Consider the following 21,090-nt stretch of genomic DNA (forward strand, 5'->3'; position numbering starts at 1 on the left):
CTAGCTCAATGCCCAGTGGTCAGTGCTCAGCAGATGTCTGACCGTCACACCCAGTTGTATGTGTGTCTGTTGTTTGCTCTGGTTATTGATTAGACACACAATCCAACAGACAGTTAAACACCTCACTTTGGTCACTGCCTTTGACTTTCCTCTGACCCTGTTATAATGTGTAAAACTTAGCAGGATTTACTGGCCACTCACTAATTAAATAATTGACCAGGAGTTATATACTGTGAACACCACCTAAAGAGATGTGAAATTCTGTTTCTAAGACAAACCAGGCTTACCTCTAAACAACAACACTCAGCACCCCTGGGAATTTACTAAAACAGTATCTGAGGAATGGGCTAAAGGCACCAAACAGGAAGTCAAAATTATTTTGTTTCCTTTATTCCACAGGACCTTGGAATTTGCATCCATGCTGAAACCGTGTGAAATAGCAGGCCAGCAAGTGTCTGACTTTAAATATTCCACAGCGAAATTAAAAAACAAATCAACGCGTATAACTGAGAAAGCACTCGGCTCAGGAGAGCTGAGCTCACGTCTCACTTCTTGGGTGTAGAATGACTGGATCCTAAAGACGCGCGGCTGAGTGCCAGTGAAGGGGAAAGGGGTGTAAACTCTAAGCAAATAGAGCCAGGTTGTCAAATCTATATGCAATTAATGTAAGGATTACGAGACAGCAAGAGCCCTGGATTCTGGTTAGATTTTAAGTGGTGCTTAACCAGACTATTAATTCAGAAAAATCTGGCCAAAGCTTCCCAAATCATCTTTTAAAATCTAAATACCGTGTTTTATAGTTGTCTGTGACCCAAAAAATACAGACAACACATTATGACTTTTACATAAATGTCACTGTCCAGACTCATTTAAGTATTTCCATCAAAGACTCCCCATCTTATAGATGAACAGTGAGGTCAGGAAGCATTAAGAGACGGCCTCACAGTCACACAGGCATTCTAACCCAGAGGTCAACAGCCTTCCAACACACCCACTGTCCCTAACTCAAAAAGGAAAGAACCTCTGAAGAGAAAGGGTCCAAAGAGAAAGTGTCTGGATTAAGTGACTCTTAAACGGACAATACAAACAGTATTTAACATACACTTGTGGTCATGAAAAATTGGCCTTCTTAAGTCGACCTCCTGGACCAAGGGTGGCAAACTGGATTCTTCCCATGAGCTAAACTGATCAATTGTCTGAAGCCGCCTTTTGAGAAAGTTTCCACAGCTGCCTCTGGGTTTCGTAGGGAAAAGCAATGCAATAGATTAGTGATGTCTCATTAGAGTCGTGTGTTGGTAGCATGCGTCCCACATATCTGCCCTTCCTGGCTTAGACACTTAGATGTTGAATTTATTGTGGCTGTTCCCTGGCTCTGACTTGTACTTGGATTCAGTCCCCCCAATGCAAAAATAGTTGCTTGGACAGGTCAGCCACCTCAGAGAGGACTGATGGAGGAGCTGCAAACACCTCGCTTCAGGTGGAACCATCCCACTGGAAGGCTGAAGCAGTGTGTCTGGGTTATTTGCTTTATATCTCTGAGAAAATGCACAGAATATGAAGATTCCAATTTTCCTTGAAGAAAAGCACATTATTCATCTTGTTGGTGACTGACAACTTACGATGAAAAAGAGTGAGCCTACTGTTTATAAATTGTCACACATGAGATAATATCACAAGTTAAAATAGTAACAGATTTCTTTCTCCCATATTTATCCCTTTTCCTTTTTCCACATCTCTCCCCAGCTTCCACTTCAAACTGAGTATCTACTTGCGGTGGAAGGATTTGACAAGACAATAGAACTGAAATAGCCTGCCACACGTGGACACGTTTTGTTTATCCATTTTGTTGAATACTTATGTTGTTTCTACTTTCTGTCTATTATGAGTAATTCTACCATGAACATTTGTGGACACATTTTTGTGTAAATATATGTTTTCATTTCTCTTAATGAAGCAATTCCTCTCTTGCATCTGTTCCTTTTATCAGGGAAGCCAGAGTTCACCAATATGCTTCCCCTTTGTTTCAGTGGCCACAGTTTAGTGACTTGGTCACCTCTGTCTGTAAGTGAGACTGGAAAAAAAAATGTTTCTGGTTAATTATAGTATGGGGCTTGAGAAAGGGAAAAGGGACTTGGGAATGACTCTAGGGTTATCCAACTAACAGTGTTCTTCCAGTGGGCATGTGCCTCCTGAATGTCTCTACTCGTGTCAAAAGCATCTCAAAACCATCACATCCAACTCATCATCCACTCCCTCCACTAAATCTGGTCCTTCTCCACCACAGTTTTCCTTCTGTCTCCTTTCTTTCCCTCACCCCTGGACCTAATCAGTCCCCAAGTCCTATTTTACCTCCTAAGCACCTGTCAGCTCTGTTCACTTCCTTCCATCCACTCCACACTATTTCAGGAACCTCCATCGACTCCTTGCATGAACACAATTGCCTCCACTCTCTCCTCCCTCCACCCGTCCTCTACACCCTGCCCAGAACCATAGCTTCAAAATGCACATTAGTTCATGTTTCTGTAAAATTTAAAATCCGTTGAAGGCTTCTCATTGCAAAGACCAACATCGGTCTCATCGTCAAGCCCCTTTATGAACTCTCCTGCTCCAGGACTTCGCATAGGCTGTTCTTTGTGGCTTGAATATTTCCCCCTGTTCCTTTGTCTCATTTTAATTCCTAATAATCCTTCAAAGTTCAGCTCAAACATCCTTCACTCTAAGAATCTTCCCTGCTTCTTCAAACTAGGGCGAGTCTTCTGTCCTGTGCTCTTACAACATACATTTTGCCTTCACTCATTTAACACATCCAGTTAACTCAGTGTGTGATTATGTGTTTAACATCTGTCTGTCAAGCATGAATGTAAGCTCCATGGGCCAAGGAGGTGTAGCCTTGCTCTCTGCATCTTATCCCATGCCTCACATAATCCCTCACACGTGGGAGGCACTCAGATAGTTGTTGAACATATACAAGAATAAATGAATTACTGAATAGATGGAAAGTACTGAGACCCAATTACTAACGCAAAGAAAGCCACTGAAGAAACTCAGCTAGTGGGGACCAAAGGGAGGAAGGGAGTTGGAAGAGATTTTATCTCCCCCAGGAAGCCCGCCTTCCTTGCGGACAAAATCCTCAGGCGGTAGCGCCTTTGGGTGCCTGATCACTAAAGCTTTCAACAGTATTTGCTCAGATATTATTTTCTGATCCATTCTTGTCTCAAGTTCAAGTCTCTTGAAGGCTAGGATGATTTCTGATCAAGCACCTGAAGAGTTCTTGCATGGCATTTGGTACAAGCAGATCTCCAATAAATACTTTGAGTTTCATCGAATCCTGATATTACTGAATTGTGCCACCAGAGGCTTCTGGTCTCCAAAAATATTGTAAGGAGAAAGCAAAATGTTGTAAGTGCTTTGAGAGCAAGGACAGTATATTATAACCTTCCCCTTGCCTGACACATAAGGACCTGTAAATGCCCACTGACTTGGGTCAGGCACTCCACAGGCGCTGGCAATGCAGCCTGTCCCACCAGCCCCACTCTCATGTTACCTCTTAACAGCTCTCATGGAATCCCCACTTTACAGGAGAGGAAGTACCCTCTACCCCTGTGTGAGGATGTGACCAGCTTCAAAAGAGCTCTTTAAAAGTTCAGGGATAGAGGCTGTAGATCACCTCAAAAGAGATCTTTCCTTATCCACTTTCCTTTACAATTTAAGGAAAGAAAAGAAGGAGCACTGGGGCTCAAGCCCACTCTCTCCCAAGTGAAGGAAAAAGTGATTTTCCCTCATTCAGAGCATAACCAGAGATTTCTTCTTTTTCCCCAGCACAGTGTGGAATTGTATAACTCAGCCCAGTTCCATTGTCCCTAAATCCTAACATTTTACCTTTCTCTCTGATCTAATGACCTCAGGGGAAAGAGCCTTAGTACTGAAAATGCACAAGCCTCTCCTTTTGCTCAGCCCCAAATCATAAAGCGGGGCACTGTTTCAATCAGGGTATCCCCATCACACCTACTTAACACTGAGCACTTAAATCCCTCTGCCAAGTGGGAATATGCTCATTGCGATGTCTGTCTCGGGAACCTGCACCAGACAACACCAACCAGCTCCCCACAAACGCTGGCTGAAGGATTTCAAGGCAAGCAGAAACTTTTCCAAGAGAAGCTTGGCAGCTTTTGAATCAGATTTCAAAAAAATGTCTGCAAAGGCAGCAATATTATAAAGGTTTTTTATTCCTTGAACTCTATCCTATAGTCTTTTGGTTTTAAAAAATGTATTAAAAATTTACACATCTAATCCTTTGCACCCAGGTTTTCAAATCACTTGGCACAGGATAAAATGTTAAATATCTTTTATATATCTATATATAGATATATAGATATAAATATGTATATAATGTGTGTGTATATGTATATATGTATATATGTGTATATATATGTATGTGTATATATGTGTGTGTGTGTGTATAGTGAGCAAGTGGACCCCAGGAGGGTGAGGACCGGCTCCAGCGTCTCACCCATCACTCTCTCCAGATCATGATACCTGGTCACGCACGCAGACAACTCAGGGAGGCCCCGCAAATGATTCTGGTAAAGAATAAGGAAACTGGGCTTCAAAATTAGTTTCTGTCCTTGCCTGCCTGTGACAACTTTCTCTCCCTGAAGGAAGGGGAAGGGGTGGGAACTCAGAACTGTCACCTCTAGCTGGAAGTCCCTCTGGTGGGGCAGCCCACCTCACACAGCCGGCCAGGCAGCTCTCCCCTCGCCAGACCTTGCTGACAGGGTGCAACCTACAGAACACCTCAGTCTCTGTTGGTGACATCACTGTCACCATCACTGATGCCATCACTGCTGGTGATAGTTTGCTAAGCACTGCTACTCAGACACAAACAAACTCATTTACAAAACAGAAACAGACTCACAGACATAGAAAATAAACTTGTGGTTACCAAAGGGGAAAGGAAAGGGGGATAAATCAGGAGTTTGGGATTACTATATATGAAGCAGATAAACAACAAGGTCCTACTATACAGCACAGGGAACTATATTCAACATCCTGTAATAAACCATAGAATATGAAAAAGAATATATACCGATGTGTAACTGAACCAGTTTGCTGTACACCAGAAACTAACATAGCATTGTAAATTAATTATACCTCAATTAAAAAGTTTTAAAAATAATAATGCTACTCAGACTCCTGAGCAATCTTCACAAAGGCTTTGCAGCCCATAATGCTGAAACCATTTTCCACATTCTCTGGCAATTTAATGTAGCTCACACCTCAAGAAAAGGAAAGTGAAGCACACTTTCAGTCTGTGCTTTGTATTTTTACTGTAATCTAGAGGAAAGGTCCTTGAGTGTCGCACCTCAGCTATTCTTTTCTTATGCAGTGAGTTCCTTTATTTAAAGAGAACTATCTGCCCTCTGAGTCCCAGGGGTTTTTTCCCTCCAGAGCAGCTGGGCAAATGCTGACAGCACACACAACTTAAAGAAGCTGGAGACTGTTGTGAGTTACCCTTTGCTTTTGAAACTTCAGAATAAATTGCAACTTGCACAGTCGTATTTGAATCAGAATTCTTATTCCCACTGGCAATTTTTCAACTCCCAAAGTTTAAAAAAGAAAATCAAAGACGTACATATCTTTTTAAGACATCACTCTGTGTTCTTCTAACTCTATTTTTTTATCTCTGTCCTTAAGACCATGCATTCCCTTTGGGCGACCTCCTTGATGAAGCCTCTGATATGAAATCTGCCTTTAGGCCACTTGGTCAGGATGGAATTCACCCTCCATTCCCCGCCTCAGCTACAGAACCAGAACTTCCTGATGCCAGTTGTCTACACCAGAACTGTCACACAGTGCTCCAGGATTTGTATTCTACGTAAAATAGAAACTAAGTGGAAAACAACAATAATATCAAAATGCTTTATCCCAGTGATGAGTGATTCTTGAAGTAATTGGTTTATAACATTTGATTCTGCATTCAGCTCAGTTTATGTGATCTCCTCCAGAATTGAAAACTAAAAGGGAGCAATTTAACCCTTAGCAACTTTCAACTTAAATATTAACTGCGATCCAATTATTTTGGAATAATCAACAAATGAATACAAGAAAGCATATATAATTGGAGGGAAATCAGTAGATTTTTGCTCAACCTAAAAAGTGAAAATCAATATATGATTAATGATTAAAAAGGAAGATGAGTCCAACAGCTTCAAATCTGTTGAAGCTGTTTCTGAATTAAGCTAGGCACATATAAATAAATAAAAAATAAAGTCAACATGGTACTGTTGGCTTTTTTGCCATCAGGACAAACATTAGCCTGTGAACCTGTCTAGTGATTTACTGAACAAGTCAGTGCCTCTTAGATTAGTTATACGTCCCAGTTATATGCTGGTCACTACATGCTACAGTGCCTCCTGGACCTGCAGGCACTCTGGGGCACAGTGGTTAGGAATATGGACATTGGGTTTAAGTCCTACCTCTGCCGTGCGCTGTGTGGTCTGCACCAGACGGACCCTACATCACTGCCCTGATGCGGGGCTGTAAGGATGACATCAGCAGACCTCAGGAAACTTGAACTTCCCATGAAGTCTGCCTAAGTCTACTACTGAGGGCGCCTGGCAGGAGTCCAGAGGGAGGGAGGGAGGAGAAGAGGATTCGGGTGCTTATTCCCTTGGCTCCTTCTCTGCAAGGCTGCCGTGGGCTAACAGTGCCCCTGCTCAGAGATCCCTGCTCCTTGCAAGACACAACTGGCTTCACACATCTCTCCCCTCCAGGGTTTTGCTCTCCTCATCCATTCAGACCTGGGGTAGTAGCCGACAATGCTTCCTCTACATCCACGTTTGTAACTAGCCCATTTTGTAAATAAACCCTCCCAAGTTAACTGTTTTTATGTGTCATCTATGTTCTGTTTGGATCTTGACTGATAAACAGTGTAACTCTGGATAAATTACATAACCTCTCCATGCCTACATTTATAAAATATAGATAATAATGGGAACTCACGTCCCAGACCTGAGGATTAAATGAGCTTTGTTTTTAATACATATGAAATACTTGGAACATTGTCTGGCATGCAGTAAGCATAACTACTTCATTTTTATTTTAATCACCATCATCATCATTGTCATCATTAGGTGACACTAATAAACAAAGGTGACATGTCCTCTAGGAGCTAACCATCTGGTTTCTAGCATGCTGCTGTGTTGTTTGTGGAGACCTGTGATTTAAAGGAAAGGACCCAGACAAATCTGACAATTACTACAGAAAGTAGCTTAAGGGAAATCCAGAGGTGATTTAACAGCACTGGGCAGTTAAGATCGATAGTCATTACCAGTGATCCCAAAGGATTTTTGCATTCAGTTGCTTGCTCTGCTTTTTCTCAAAGCCCTTTTCATGTATCTTATCCTAGATTCATAAATGTTTAGTGCTAAAGAAAAAAAAAAAAAGGGAGTGGGGCTCTAACTAGAAACATGACCCCTCATTTCACACTTTATTTAGAAAAGAAAACTGATTTAACGAAAATAAACTTTTAGGCCATTTAGATGCAGACCTTGCATAAGAAAAATAAGTGGGGAAAAAAAATATTGGGGTCTTTTGATCTTGCTCAAGGGAATCTCAGCTAACCATATGGAGAGATTTATTTCTAACCAAAGTTTCCTAAATCCAAGAAAGAATATTATTGTATTCTCTCCCTAGAGAAAGGAAATGGATCTTAATAAGAAAAAAAAGAAGAAAGGAAACAAAGAGAAAACGGAAGTCCCCCATCCATCCTGCAGACTGATTTATAATACCCGTTAGATTCAGGGGAATATGAATTGCTGTGTGTCCGAAGCCTTTGACCAGGACTTATATTCTACTCGAAGAGTGATAGTAAATGGTGAGAGGTGGGAGGGAGTTATCCTTCAAAAGAAGAGGGAAACTTACAGGATATTATGTGTGTCCAAGTCAAATTGTGAGAGGCTCATCCCCTCAGGAGAATAAAGCGCTAAATCCATCCTTTCAAAAATTGGAATCTTTGGGGGAAAAGAAACTAGATCTCAACCCTAAATATTTTATTTCATCTCTCTGAGCCTCTATTTCCTGTAAAATGAGAGGGTTAAACCAGATGGTCCCTGTGATTCCTTCTAGTTCTTTATTTCTAGAATTCAGTGAATTTTAAATTGGATATTACAGATATCAAACAGTCCCCTTCCCAGCCTCAGATTCTATTACAAAGAAACAGATGAAGGCTACACCTCACTTGTGAAAGGATCAAAGTTGCTTTCTGATTTCTTTCTTTTAAAAAAAAAAATCTCTGAGTGGGTTTCTGATCCTTGAATCCAAAAATTCATTTTGAACTCACCCAGTTGTTTCAAATTCCTGGTGAACAAATTTAGTTAAAAGAAATTGATTTATGAGTAGCATGTCAAAGGCCACTTCATTAAAATGTCCAATTAGGAAACCCACTTGGAAGACTGAATTGAAATTAGAAGGATAAAAAGACTTCAAGCAAGGTTAGGAAACAAGCCATCAGCAGAGAGAAGATACTTGCATCACAGATAACCAGCAAAGTGCCAGTAGCTGAAGCTTATTAAAAACTGCAAATTAATAAGAGAACAACAATCCAACAGAATAATGAGCAAATGATTACAAACCGTTTACAGGAGAGAAATGATCAATAAACATTAAATATGCTCAGCCTCACTAACAATCAGGGATATGCAGATAAAAACAACAAAGATCATTTCACTTAGGCAAAAATTTAAATGACTGACAACACTAAGGTTTGGTGAAGATGTGTAGACATCAGGACACACGTGGCTGGCAATAATACAAATAAAAACAAACATTTTGGAGATAAGAGCTAATGAAGTTGAAGACAAGCATACGCCCAGGTCTAGTAATTGTACTTCTAAGTCTATAATCCAGTGAAACTCTAACATAATAGCTCAAGCAGGTAGCTTATAAGAACAAGTTTATAACAGCAAAAAATGGGTATAATCAAAATGTCTGTCAAGTAATGAAAAAAAGATCAATAAATTTGGCATACTCCTACAATGGGATATTACACAGCAGTTAAAATGAATGAGCTTTTGAGCCACGTGTACCAACATGAATTTGTAAACGTCTAGTTGTATATATTCATAATATTTCATTCATCTAGGGTTGTAAAATATGCCAAAAACTGTATTATTTATGGATACATATACATATAGTCGACAGATAAATTCATGAACGGGACTGTCTATATAGTGTTGATGTGTCTGACACCAGAAGAATGGAAACATCTGATGAGGGAAACAAAAACCTTGGAATAAGAAAGTGTTCACAGGGCACAAGGGATTTCCATGACGTTTGTGTATTTAAAAGAAGAGGGGGGAAAGATCTACGGATGGAGTAGGGAAATGACAAGATAAGCCTAGAACCCCTTGTGGTACCAAGAAGTAAGGAAGCACTCCAAAAAGATGGAGCATGTGGGACGAAGGTAGGAGTCATCCTGAAGGAACTACCAAGGACTATGTCTAGGACACTCTGAGCAACAGAATAATAATAGGAATGAATTACAGCTTATAAAATAAAGCAGATTCCATGGCTGCATTTGAGATAATAAAATATTAAATAAATAAACAAATGGGAGAGAAGTCCTCATGGAAATAGAAAAAATCAGCAGTTGACAAACATCAGCGTAATCATCGTTGCAGGTAAGAGTCACCAATAGATGCTACAGATGTGATGAAAAACAGGATATTTGCATAGTCTCAGTATATTTCTGCATAAGATACTTATTAATACTTACTCATTACATAGGGGAAAAGAGTAACTTCTCAATGGAAAAGCCTGGAAAAACATCTCCTCAGCCAAATGATCACAGTGAGCATCACCAGCAATGGAGCACATCATCGACACTGAGAACTTCCTGATGTGATGCACTGAAAGGACACAGTGTCGCTTCTGTGATGCTCCTGCTAAAAATGCGTAAATGAATTTAAGTATAAGAAAATACCAGACAGCTCTAAATTGAGAGACGTTCCCCAAAATAACTGGCCAGTATTTTTCAAAAGTGTCCAATCATAAAGGACAAAAGAAGACTGAGGAACTATCTTAGATGCAATATAGGATATCAGTGGGGAAAACTGGTGACATTCAAGTAAGGTCTGTAGATTAGTTAAGAGTATTGTATCAGTGTTAAGTTCCTGGTTTCAGTCATTTTACTACGGTTATGTAAAGTGTTAATATTTAAGGAGGCTACATGAAGGGTATGTGCAGGCTGTTATTGCTGCAATTTTTTAAGTCTAAAATTATTTGAAGATTAAACGTTTTACAAATGCTATGTAATTTGCTGCAGCAAATATGACAAAATGGCAAAGTGATTAACGGTAGTGAAGTATCCATTATTTGTACTTCTCTGTATGTTTAAAATACTTCATAGTAAAAGAAAAAATGAAGGATGTGTAAATTTAAAGTGTGAGTAATAATAAATTAGATAGTCCAAAAAGATATTTTTATTAGCAGTTTTAAAACAATGAGCTACTGTGGTGTGGACTCAGGCTTTGTACCTGCCAGTCAGAATCCTTGATAGAAAACTAAAAATACAAACACTGGCCTATTGAAAAGTCCCGGTCTTCTGACTCTGTTCTAAGCAAAATGCAAGGTGTTAATTTCCTTTTCCTCTGCCTGGTTTTTTCCTGTTGTTCATCTTAATTTCACTCAGACCATTACTACTCTAATATTCTTCTTGACTTGCTTGCTGCCTAATTCATCACCAGCCTAGACGTCTGGGGTCCAGTCATTAGGCAGCTTTAGAAGAAGTTGTCAATGCATAAGAAAAAAATATCTGAATGGAAATAGGGAAATCAAGTGTACAGACTAGCTGAGGAGATATTGAGCCTGACTTTGAAATGTTGAGCTTGAATGGCTTCATCATGACCTTCACGTGCAGGTGCCTTGCCGATTGTTGGAAATGTGGGTCTGGAATTTGGGACTGCAATTAGGATATGACCTAGCATTTGACGATTAACCACAGAAGATGTATGGCTTGATAAGACCACCAAGGTTTGGGAACAGAACCTTGAAGAACAACAAAATTTAAGGAACAGAAAAAAGAAAAACCAGTCTTTATTGGGAAAGTAATGAACTTTTTACCAATAGTGTTAAATGATGCACTAAATTCAAGAAAGATGAGAACTGAGTTAAAACTAGCAAGTTTGGTTATTAGAATATGGCCTTCAAGGCATCAGATGCAGCCAGATAGTATGGAGGGATGGTACTGTAAGAAGCTAAGGCCAAAGTACGTGGAAAGGGAATGGTGAGGCACAGATATTTGGTGGTGAGATAAGAAGGAAGAGGGGATGAGTTGTAGCCTTGAGGGAATAGCTGAACCCAAGGGAGGATTTTAGAAAAAGAAACATGAGCACACTTAACAGGGAGGAGAAGGAGCCAATAGAGAAGGAGAAAAATTGTGCCTCAGAAAGGCAGAGCAAAGTCAGGGAGGGGAAGGAATGCAGGTCAGGGTGGAGGGCCACACCAGCAAGAGCTGCACCTACTATCTTCAGTGAGGCCGTGAAAGAAAGACTGAAAATGAGAATATTGGAGGCAGAGAACTGAGAGACGCTGCAGAAGCCTTCATCCAGAGCCTCTGAGAAGTCAAAGTCACCTGCTGAATAAGGAGTATTAGGGGAGAGACTGAAGGAAAGTAAGGAGGTTCAGGAGAAAATTGCACTTTTCAGCATAAGTGCAAATCCACAGCTACCCTATTTTCTCACCTGACTGTGGAGCAGCCCTGGAGTGGAAAAGGATCAATGCATATAGCATTTAACTTTTGCATTTGTTTTGTAACTTTATTCCAATAACTTTGTAACATAACTAGAATGGACATTACTAACCCTGTTTTATTGAGGAGGAAATCAAGGCTCAGTAGTTAAGTGCCTACCAAGGTCGTACATCAATAAGATCAAGTTTAGAACTATTCACTTCGTTCACTCTAAGCACTTTGCAAGAAAGGGCTACCTTATACAAATTCTCTACAGCCAAGCAATTTTTTAAAAAGTTCTCAAGAAAAGCTGCCAATGCGTGCACTGTCAACAGAATCATGCTTAATAATCTTATTAGTGGAACAAGATTCTTCATTAAATTTGTTACGTGGTTAGATGAGGGTTGGTGGCAGATGGTAGATATTGAAAGCAGCTCCTTACAGCTAAAAGCTGTTGGCAAGAGCGGTTAGAATATACAATGATGGATGACACAGTATTCAATTTAGGGAAGGTCGTTGAGTCTAATCCAGTGACCCAAGGGTCAAACTCAGGCTTAGTCCTATTTAGCATCTCACATGATTCTTGCAGCATGCATAACAACATGCTAATAGAACCTGAAAATAATCATAACTGATAGGTGATGAAAATACTAATAAAGCAGGGGAAAGAAAAGAAAAGGAATTTTAAACAGTTTAGGGCTTAACATGAAGAGAAGAGGGTAAGGAATTATATAAGGCTTCAAGTGGAGAGATTTTTCCCTAAAAAAAAGAAATGCAAGTATACTGTAGTGGTGGAGAACCCCTACACTCTTGGAAGAGGATCAAGAAGAACCTAGAAGGTGATCAGAAGAGAGGTAACAAGTGACCATGCAGACAGGACAACAGTCAACCAAAAGGTTCAACTGAGTCTGGAGTTAAAATTGCAACCGGCACGCTATCACTTGCTTCACAAAAAAAGGCAGGGAAGGAATGGATTTATGTGTTTGTGCACATAGGAAATACACACACAGACACACACACAGACACATAGATGCACACACACACACAGAATATCTCTGAAAGGATATAGAAGAAAATAATAACCTTGGTTACGTCCTACGAAACAAACTGGTGGCCCACAAGCTAAATCCCACCTACAGACTGTTAATGCTTGGCAGCACATTATGAAAACTTTGGGTATCTTTAGGCTAAGTGTAAATTCTCCAGTGTAGCATAATCCTCATGATTCTCTAATTTCACACATTTATGTTAGCTGCCTGGCCCTTAGAGGGAATTTAGTTGGCATCAACACACATGCCCCCACACACAGCCACAGCCACATATATAGAATCAGATAAACATAGAAAAGGGCCCAAGCAGATATATTTTGCAAGGCTAGCAACAATGGTGTCAGAGCAGTTAGATAATGGGTGACTTCTTTCATCAACATTTCTAAATGTCCTCCTAGAAGACGGCTGATCTTAAATTCATGTTTAAATGAACATCGTTTAGCAGTCTCTAGCCAAGTACAACCATTGACCTTCCAGGGAGATTTGGTGGGACCATTGTTCTGACAGATTTTGCTTTCTGATACTCCTTTATGCCTGCGCCTACGTCTTTAACACAACCCAGGGCGGCTGAATGTATACCACGCGTGGATCACGCATAATAACTGAAAAAGCAAAACCAGGCAGCATGGTGTCTACTTTTCAATAAAGGAAAATATTTAAAATAGTTTCTTTTTTAGTTTTCATTTTAATAGGTACTATTTTAATGGGTGGTTTTTTAAATGATTAAACAATAGTCCACTCTCCCAATCATCCAGTTCCCCTTCACAGAGGCAGCTGAAGTTACTAGTTTCTTGAGTATTATTTCAGAGGTGGTCTGTGCATACAAGTAACTTCAAATATACTATCTTTAGGGAAATTTTGCCCAGAGCAAGTCCACTGTTTTTATCTGGATATTAGGAAGATGACTCAGAAATGTACCTTTTTAAAATGATCTGAGCAGAGGTCACTTTCAATTATCCGTAGAACATCACAGCACTTGCTGGGACCAACGTGGGTAAGTTTCATTGCAACGGTGGCCACAGAGACCAACCGTTTTCTCACACTTCCTGCTGCAGGGGAAGCAAAGAGACTTGGAAGCAAAGAGACCAGCAGCCTAACCAAATATTTCAGCCAAGCAAATCGACTGTCTCAGTGCTTTTAATGGTCTCCCTCTAATCTGATCATTATTATTCCATTCCTTCCCTATTGCTGACAAAAAGCCTATAGAGAATAACCAGTTTCAAAAGTGAAATGGGCTTGATTGTGAAAATATGCAACCTTATGATTTTAGTGACAATTTATCTCTGTCAGAGCTAAGCGAATTCAAATCCAATCCATCATATTTCTACCTCCACATCTCCTAAACAATGCTGAAAAGACATGGTTGCATCTGCTTCACTTTAAGTCATTTATCATTTTTAAAGGGAGGGAGAAGAGAAAGTGGTTTCCCGCATAATTAGAAATCAAGAGATTCCCCTCTGTGAAGGCTGGATTCTAACTGAGGCGGGCGTCTTAGCTGAGGGGGTTGGAAGAGGGGCTGGGATGTGCGTGTGGACGACCGACAGCCCAGGTGAGATAAACATCCCTTCTTTAATAACCCATGCCAACACCACACTCAGGGAATTAGGGAGAGGCTTGCACTTATCATCAGGACCTTCCCACGTGACAGGTGACCTCTGTGACCTGGTCCTGACAGGGGAGAGGAGGGAGTTTAGGAAGCAGGGGCCAGCTCATCTCTCTCCTGCCTCTTCCCTCCTGCAACCTAAGTGGTGTGACTGAGGAGTGCTGAAAGGTGCGCCTGTCACACTAATCTCCTCTCCAGCCATTGCCAGAATATGGGGATGTGACGGGAAGGTCATGACACCCAAACAGAAGGCTCCCTCGTGATTTTCAGCTGTCACTACACAGGGTAGCAGGGCTCTCTTCTGCTTATTCCAGAGCCTGGGGTGGAGACTTTCTCAGCATCCTCTTCTGGCAAATCCTTTCTCCCCAGCTCCAAATAGGAAGCACATGCTGTCAGTTACTTAGAACAAGAGGCTATGAGGTGCAGTGGGGTGGGGGGTGTCAACCCTTATAAACCTTGGCAATTCATTCGGCTTTGCCCTCGGGCCAGCTGGCTTACCCACTACTCGCCCACTCGTGGCCCCAAGTCCACTGTCCTTACCTTTAGGAACAAATCTTTAGCTTTCCTGAAGCCGTCTGATTCCATCACCCCAACACCTCTTTAACGGGACACTCTCTCCACCACAGGTCTCCCTCTCCAAGCTCGCCATCTATCTTTAGCAAATCTAAAAACAGACGTCAGGAAGAGATTACGGTGAAGTGTATGGACTTCAGGATTTTGCCCATCACCTTCCGCTTGCCCACCCCATTCCCGTCCCACTCTGTGTCCACAGGGCTCAAAGCCCCCAGAGCTGACAAGAGACTCGAATAGCTCCACACAGTTCAGGGGTGGGGCTTGGGCGCTGCCTACTCTCTGAGGAAAATTGCCACCTGCTTCTCTTCCTTGTAAAAATGTCTACAAAGTAGATGAATCGTCTCAGAGAGTTCTACTTTTAACCAGTTAGGGGAATGAATGCCGCTTACCGGGTAACGTGCTGAGTCAGCTCTGTCTAAGTGAGCCTGCGTGCTTTCCCCTCACTGAAGGTGGGCGAGTCACAGACAGATTCCCAACCCAGTTGGCTCGCTCTACATAGGGCGGTGGAGGCTGTGAAAGGACCCTCACTCAGGCTCGGGACCCCCACCTAACTGAAAGCAGAGCCTAAGTGAGATTCAGGCAAGGGAGAGTATGGAAGTAAGACCCAGCTGGCCTTGCACCCGAAGGCTACGGGGCTGGATTAACGCTGGAGGTGGGGCACTCAGTCTTTGCTTTGGGTTATTTGCTGAAATAACATTTTAGTGGGAAAAGGAATGTTATTACAAAAGAAAGAGAGGGAGAGAAACCTAATGGTTTCAAGACTAGTGCTTGGCGGGCAATCTGAAATTAGGATTAAATGCCCTGTCTAATAGAGCGCCAACATTTCTCAAAGGGCTTCAGGGAACACTGGGTTGAAAGGCCTTTGGGTGGACATTGCTCCAGCAGCAGCCAGGTCTCCGACACCCACATCAGTCGTTCATCAGTAATAAATAGTCTGAATTCCACTCTGCTGGCTTCACCTTGCCCTTGGCTTTTTCTCTGGCCTCGCACTGTCTGCTCTTCCTCAAAAAGAAGCCACCTCTCCACACCCTGGGTTCCCATGGCACCCACAAGCACTTAGCAGCAGCCCCAGATGCCTGGAAGCCCCCTGCCCGCTGTCATTGACCCCATTAGCAGCCGTGACTCCAGCATCAGGCTCTTCAAAGACACCTCGCCCCTGAGTAATCCGGGCTGTGGAAGGCAAGCACACCTCTGAACCCAGTTCTTTGTCATTTGCCCAACCCTTACAGAGAAATAAAACAAAACCACACTAAATATCACATTTGGGGCCATAATAACTTGAGATTGGTATGAAATTTCTATCATTAGGGACTATAATAGTGGGGAAGTTGGTGGTCTATGGGTAAAGGCATTATAGGGTGACTTAAACTGACATCCATCTGGAAGCAAAACACTCTGTTAGTGTCAAAATGTGTGGTGCATACAAATTCTATGTGTAATTATCAGATGTAGACGTAGTTCATTGTTATTCCAAGACCTTACTTTTATGACAGCCTCATTTTATTAGAAAAGAGTCCTGTTCACCTCTAAAACCACTTCCAGCTGGTCAGAGATACCACCAACCTAGAGAGGGACTTGCAATGGAAGGATGAATGCCCCAGGGAGAGGAATCAAAATGTGAGGGTGAGTTTTATTCGAATGATTTTCTAGGCATTAAACAGCCCCTAGCAACACTCCCCTTCTCATTATAATTTTTCTGTGCATTTAGCTGGGAAACATCTGAAGCCATTTTCTTGATAACTACTAGATGAAAGTTTCAGTTGACTTTTTGCCATCATTGAACATGTAAAACAGCCAACATTTAGAGCTGGTGTTTAGGATTTCATCACACAATGTTACTCTCCCGCTCTGCTCTCGCTGGGAGCTGAGCAGCTTCCAATACTTGAGTCACGTGTAACTGAATAAGGTAACGGCTGAGTTTAAAGTAGTTAAGTGGAGAAAATGTTCATTATTTTACTTTTGCAACTGAAGGGCATCTATCATTTTTATTTGAAAAGTCAAACTATGTGATTGAAAGCAAAATAAGCATTGCTGTCTCATGTTTGTGAAATAGCCACTGGATGATCTGAAGGCAAAAAAGGAGCTTGGACATCATATTATTTAATAATTTTCTAAATAACCAGGAATGAATATGTCCCAAACCTGCAAATCTAGCGTAAGTGGACTTTGTCAGCTAGACATGAAACTTTAGACTAATGAACACAAGGCAGAAGATTATATAATGGCATAATATGATTGTGAGCCTGAGAAAATATCAAAGTGCATAAGAAGTCCCTTCAGACACTGATGCCAGAGAAAAAATCAGAGCTTCTCTGACCCAACCAAATATCTGCCTTCCAAATTAAGACAGTCTGACAGGCCCTTCCAGGTCATCACCCTGCCTGAAGCTGAGCAAACATCATTCCGGAGAGGCAAGAATCACCTATTTGTCAAAGCAGCTGTAGGTGAGGTCTCAGCTTTCCCCTGAAAGCCAGCGAGATGCCTCCAGTCTTTCACCCACTATCTTTCATCCAGCCTGAATCCCTTTTGCTGTGATTTGAGTCTATCCCCTCTTGGTTTACCCTTGGTGAAGACAAAGAACATTGGTCACCATCTTCTTCCACATCAATCCGTCATATCCTAACAACTGCATTCTGCCCAATGGCAGCCTTTTTCTTGATGAATTATCCATCTGCAGTCCTTTAGCATCTCCTCTCAGGCTTAATTTTTTTTAGCTCTTTAATCATTCATTTGGTTCTCCTCTGAACTGACTTCATGTCCCCCCTTCAGGATGTAAAGTCCAGGCCTGGACCCTGTATTCCAGTTGTGCACTGACAGTGCTGATTAGAATAAGGGTCTAACTTACAGACCAAGCAGAGACATAGAAGGGAAGAAAGACCAGAGATGGAAAGTCACAACAGACTTCCAGTCTTTGCTCTGAGTCTGTTTCCAAGGTTCCAAGCACCCCTGTTGCTTATTAATCACTTCCCTGCTTTTGCTTAGGTTGGCTCCACTGTTTTCTGATACTTACACACTTTTCCCCACAAATACAACATTTGTGTTTAATAGCTGCTGCCAAACACAGCTGCTTTAAGACTGGCAAGGCTTAGGTACAGGGCAAGGAAGAAAGAGGGCCTTCACAGCAAAATGCCAAATCATGATCTTTTGACCCTGTCTGGAGACTGTGTCCTAGAAATTCCCTCTTCCACCTTTGACCCACCACCACTTAAGCCCCGTGACTCTTGCAGATTTGGTACTTCTGGCTAGCTCCACCTAGATGACCAATTCATCGTTATCTTAGATGATAACCCCCAACTCAACTTTCCCAGCTGCACAGCCCCAGCCCCCTCCCCAGTCCTCACTAGGGTCACAGCCATCTATCCCATCATTTCACAGATGTGGAAACAGAGGCTGAGACAGACATAAGTGACGGCATCTAAGTGTTTAGCACTGAGACATCCCATTCACTTGACTCCTGCCAATCAATCCATGGCTTGCCCCAGAGTCCCTGAACTCCCTAGCAATGCCTAAGTGATTAGAGAATGTTCTACGCCAACTTTCAGCAATGTGACGTTCATCACAGTGTTTAATGGTTCTCTGGCTCTGTTTCCCCATCTGTTTCTCAGGGTATTTTGTTTCTCTGAACGCCAGCTCCCACGGACGCATAGCCCAATGTCAATGGCCTTGACTGCCAAATCACAAGGTCCCTCTTGTCTCTATCCTCAGTTTCCCTTCAAAAGCTACTTATTTTAACCCCATGACTATTAACAGAAAGAATAGCTTCCAGACAATGTATCTCAGAAAGACTGTCCCCTAGAAATACGAGACATCTGTCTCACTATCTTTTCATTTTTCCCCTTATCAAAAGGGGTAAAAATGATCTTTCTTAATATGCAGATTACTACTTACTATGTGAATTGTTTTCAAACTCCCTCTCTCCTAGCTGAAAAACCCTTCTTTGGCATCATGAAATATTTTCATTTCCATATAGAGATTATATCTGCAATTATTTCCCTTGAAGTACAGTCAGTTTACAAGGTTGTGTCAGTTTCTGGTGCACAGCATAATGTTTCAGTCATATATGTACATACATAGATTCCTTTTCATATTCTTTTTCATTGTAGGTCACTACAAGATATTGAATATAGTCTTTCTTCCTTCCTTCCTTCTTTCCTTCCTTTCTTTCTTTCCTTCTTTCTTTCTTTTTTATTCAGGTTCACACCTCTGCACTAATCCCTTCTGAATTCATCTATTTTTATCTCTATTTATTTCCCCAGTCTCCTGTTTGATATCTAGCCTGAGTCTCTGCCATTCTGGCTACTTTTACCTTCTGAAATTCCCATTTTAGGGTCCTCTAAGAACTTAGTCAGGTTTTATTTTAATTTAATTTCCCATCAATCATTAACATTGCTCCTGAGCATTTACCTTGTATTTTAATAACTGGTCATATCAGAGGAGATCTAACTTGACTTTCTTGGGCAATTTTGTTGTACATATTTTGTGTCCTATTCTATTTCTAGCCTCCTCTCTGTAGTCTATTCACATTTGCTGGGACATTACACCTAATCCATTATCTAGAAAATGGAAATATAATACTAAGTGGCTTACTGTAGCCCCCATTCCTTTCATAAGGTCATAAAAATTTGTAACATTTAAAAGCCAATGATCCCTGAGGTCATTAATTTCCAAAAAAGAACAAGTTTATTCTTGTGGAGCAGAATCTACATCAGATGTAGATTTCACATTATAAGAAATGTACCCTTAATGCACAAAATCAGGGCTGCCGGCAAGCCCCCAGCAACCGTTCAGTGCCCTGATGGTGCAAAGCCCATTAGACGGAGGCAGGTGGGCTCTTACCATTCAGAGGTAAGGACCGGTATTTCAGCAATTCACTTTAGCCTCGATATCAGATGTGGCTTCACAGAGAGATAATGACCCCCTTCAAACAATGGGAAATAACTGAGAAAAGTCATTATGTCACCGTTAAAAAATGTACTCGATTATCCTGCTCTAGCAGTTACCTAATCTGAGTTTTATTTCCAAAGGCTCCTGAGTGGGAAGACTTAAGAACTCCACATACCTAGCTCATGAAGTAATTGCTTTCAATGGCCATCAGATAGTGGGAGCAGAATGAGGGGTGAGGTAACGGGAGTGAGCTAGCAGCTAAAGGACCTCTGACGCTACAGCCCGCTTGACAGAGCTCTTTCTCTCTAAAACCAGTTGGAGAAAAGGCAAGGTCCTCATCTGGCAGATGAGGCCTGTTTGCAGGACACCAGCTGGCCTGAGGTGATTTCTCCGGAGCCATCTGCCTCCAAAGAGGCCCTCACCTGGGCTCTCAGCCGTCTCCCGAGGGAGCCCCAGGCTCTGAGCGATACCGATCCCCACTGACAGCCACCTCTCCAGACAGCCTCCTCCCGGAGCAACCAGTTGTCCAGGTATTAGGTTCAGGCTCTCAGCCCGGGGCAACTGCACAACTAACCTTTTCTGTTGACCTTCTTTCAAGCCTTCTGCTTCCACTCAGCTCCTGTGAGTTCCCAGGTCTCCTAAATTCCTGATGAAAAGAAGCATAGCACATAGACATTTCGTGTCACTGAAAACGGGTCCTTCCACATCCTCCCAATTAAACATTAGGCAGCCATTTGAAATGATGCAGTTATAGCTACTGACCAAAAAAAGTTCACCCCAGATTGTTAACTTGAAAATGCAGATAATAAAGCATTAATTTGACAGTGTTTTTTAAAATAAATGTTTATGTGAATATATTTTTAAAAGGCGTTAAAAATGTCTGTTAGGACTTAATATCAAAATATGAACTGGCCAGAGAAAGACAAATATTATATTACTTACAAGTGGAATCTAAAAAATAATACAAATGAATCTATATACAAAACAGAAAAAGACTCACAGACAGAAAACAAACGTATGATTACCAAAGGGGAAATGGGGAGAGGTGGTAAATTAAGAGGCTATGATTAGTAGGAAGGGCTTAGCTCAATTGGTAGGGTACATGCGCTTAGCATGTATGAGGTCCTGGGTTCAATCCCCAGCATCTCTGTTAAAAATAAATAAATCCAATTACCCGCCCACCCCACCAAAAATAATAACACAATATATAAATAAATAAAATATTTTAAAAAGAGGATAGGATTAACAGCTAC

The 21,090-nt window shown here is 41.5% G+C and overlaps 1 long non-coding RNA gene across 2 annotated transcripts in view; it reads right to left on the bottom strand.

The window, feature by feature from the left end:
* Positions 1 to 20,486, bottom strand: part of LOC105074627 (uncharacterized) — a 409,795-nt gene extending 389,309 nt beyond the window's left edge. For both annotated transcript variants that reach the window (XR_012507506.1, XR_012507504.1), the window contains exons 1-2: positions 20,412 to 20,486; positions 14,921 to 15,044 (exon numbers count right to left, since the gene is read on the bottom strand). This is a non-coding gene — a long non-coding RNA (uncharacterized LOC105074627). The remainder of the gene's footprint in view (positions 1 to 14,920; positions 15,045 to 20,411) is intronic.
* Between the last annotated feature and the right edge of the window lie 604 nt (positions 20,487 to 21,090).

This window comes from Camelus bactrianus, chromosome 6, assembly GCF_048773025.1.
Source record: "Camelus bactrianus isolate YW-2024 breed Bactrian camel chromosome 6, ASM4877302v1, whole genome shotgun sequence".
NCBI lineage: Eukaryota > Metazoa > Chordata > Mammalia > Artiodactyla > Camelidae > Camelus > Camelus bactrianus.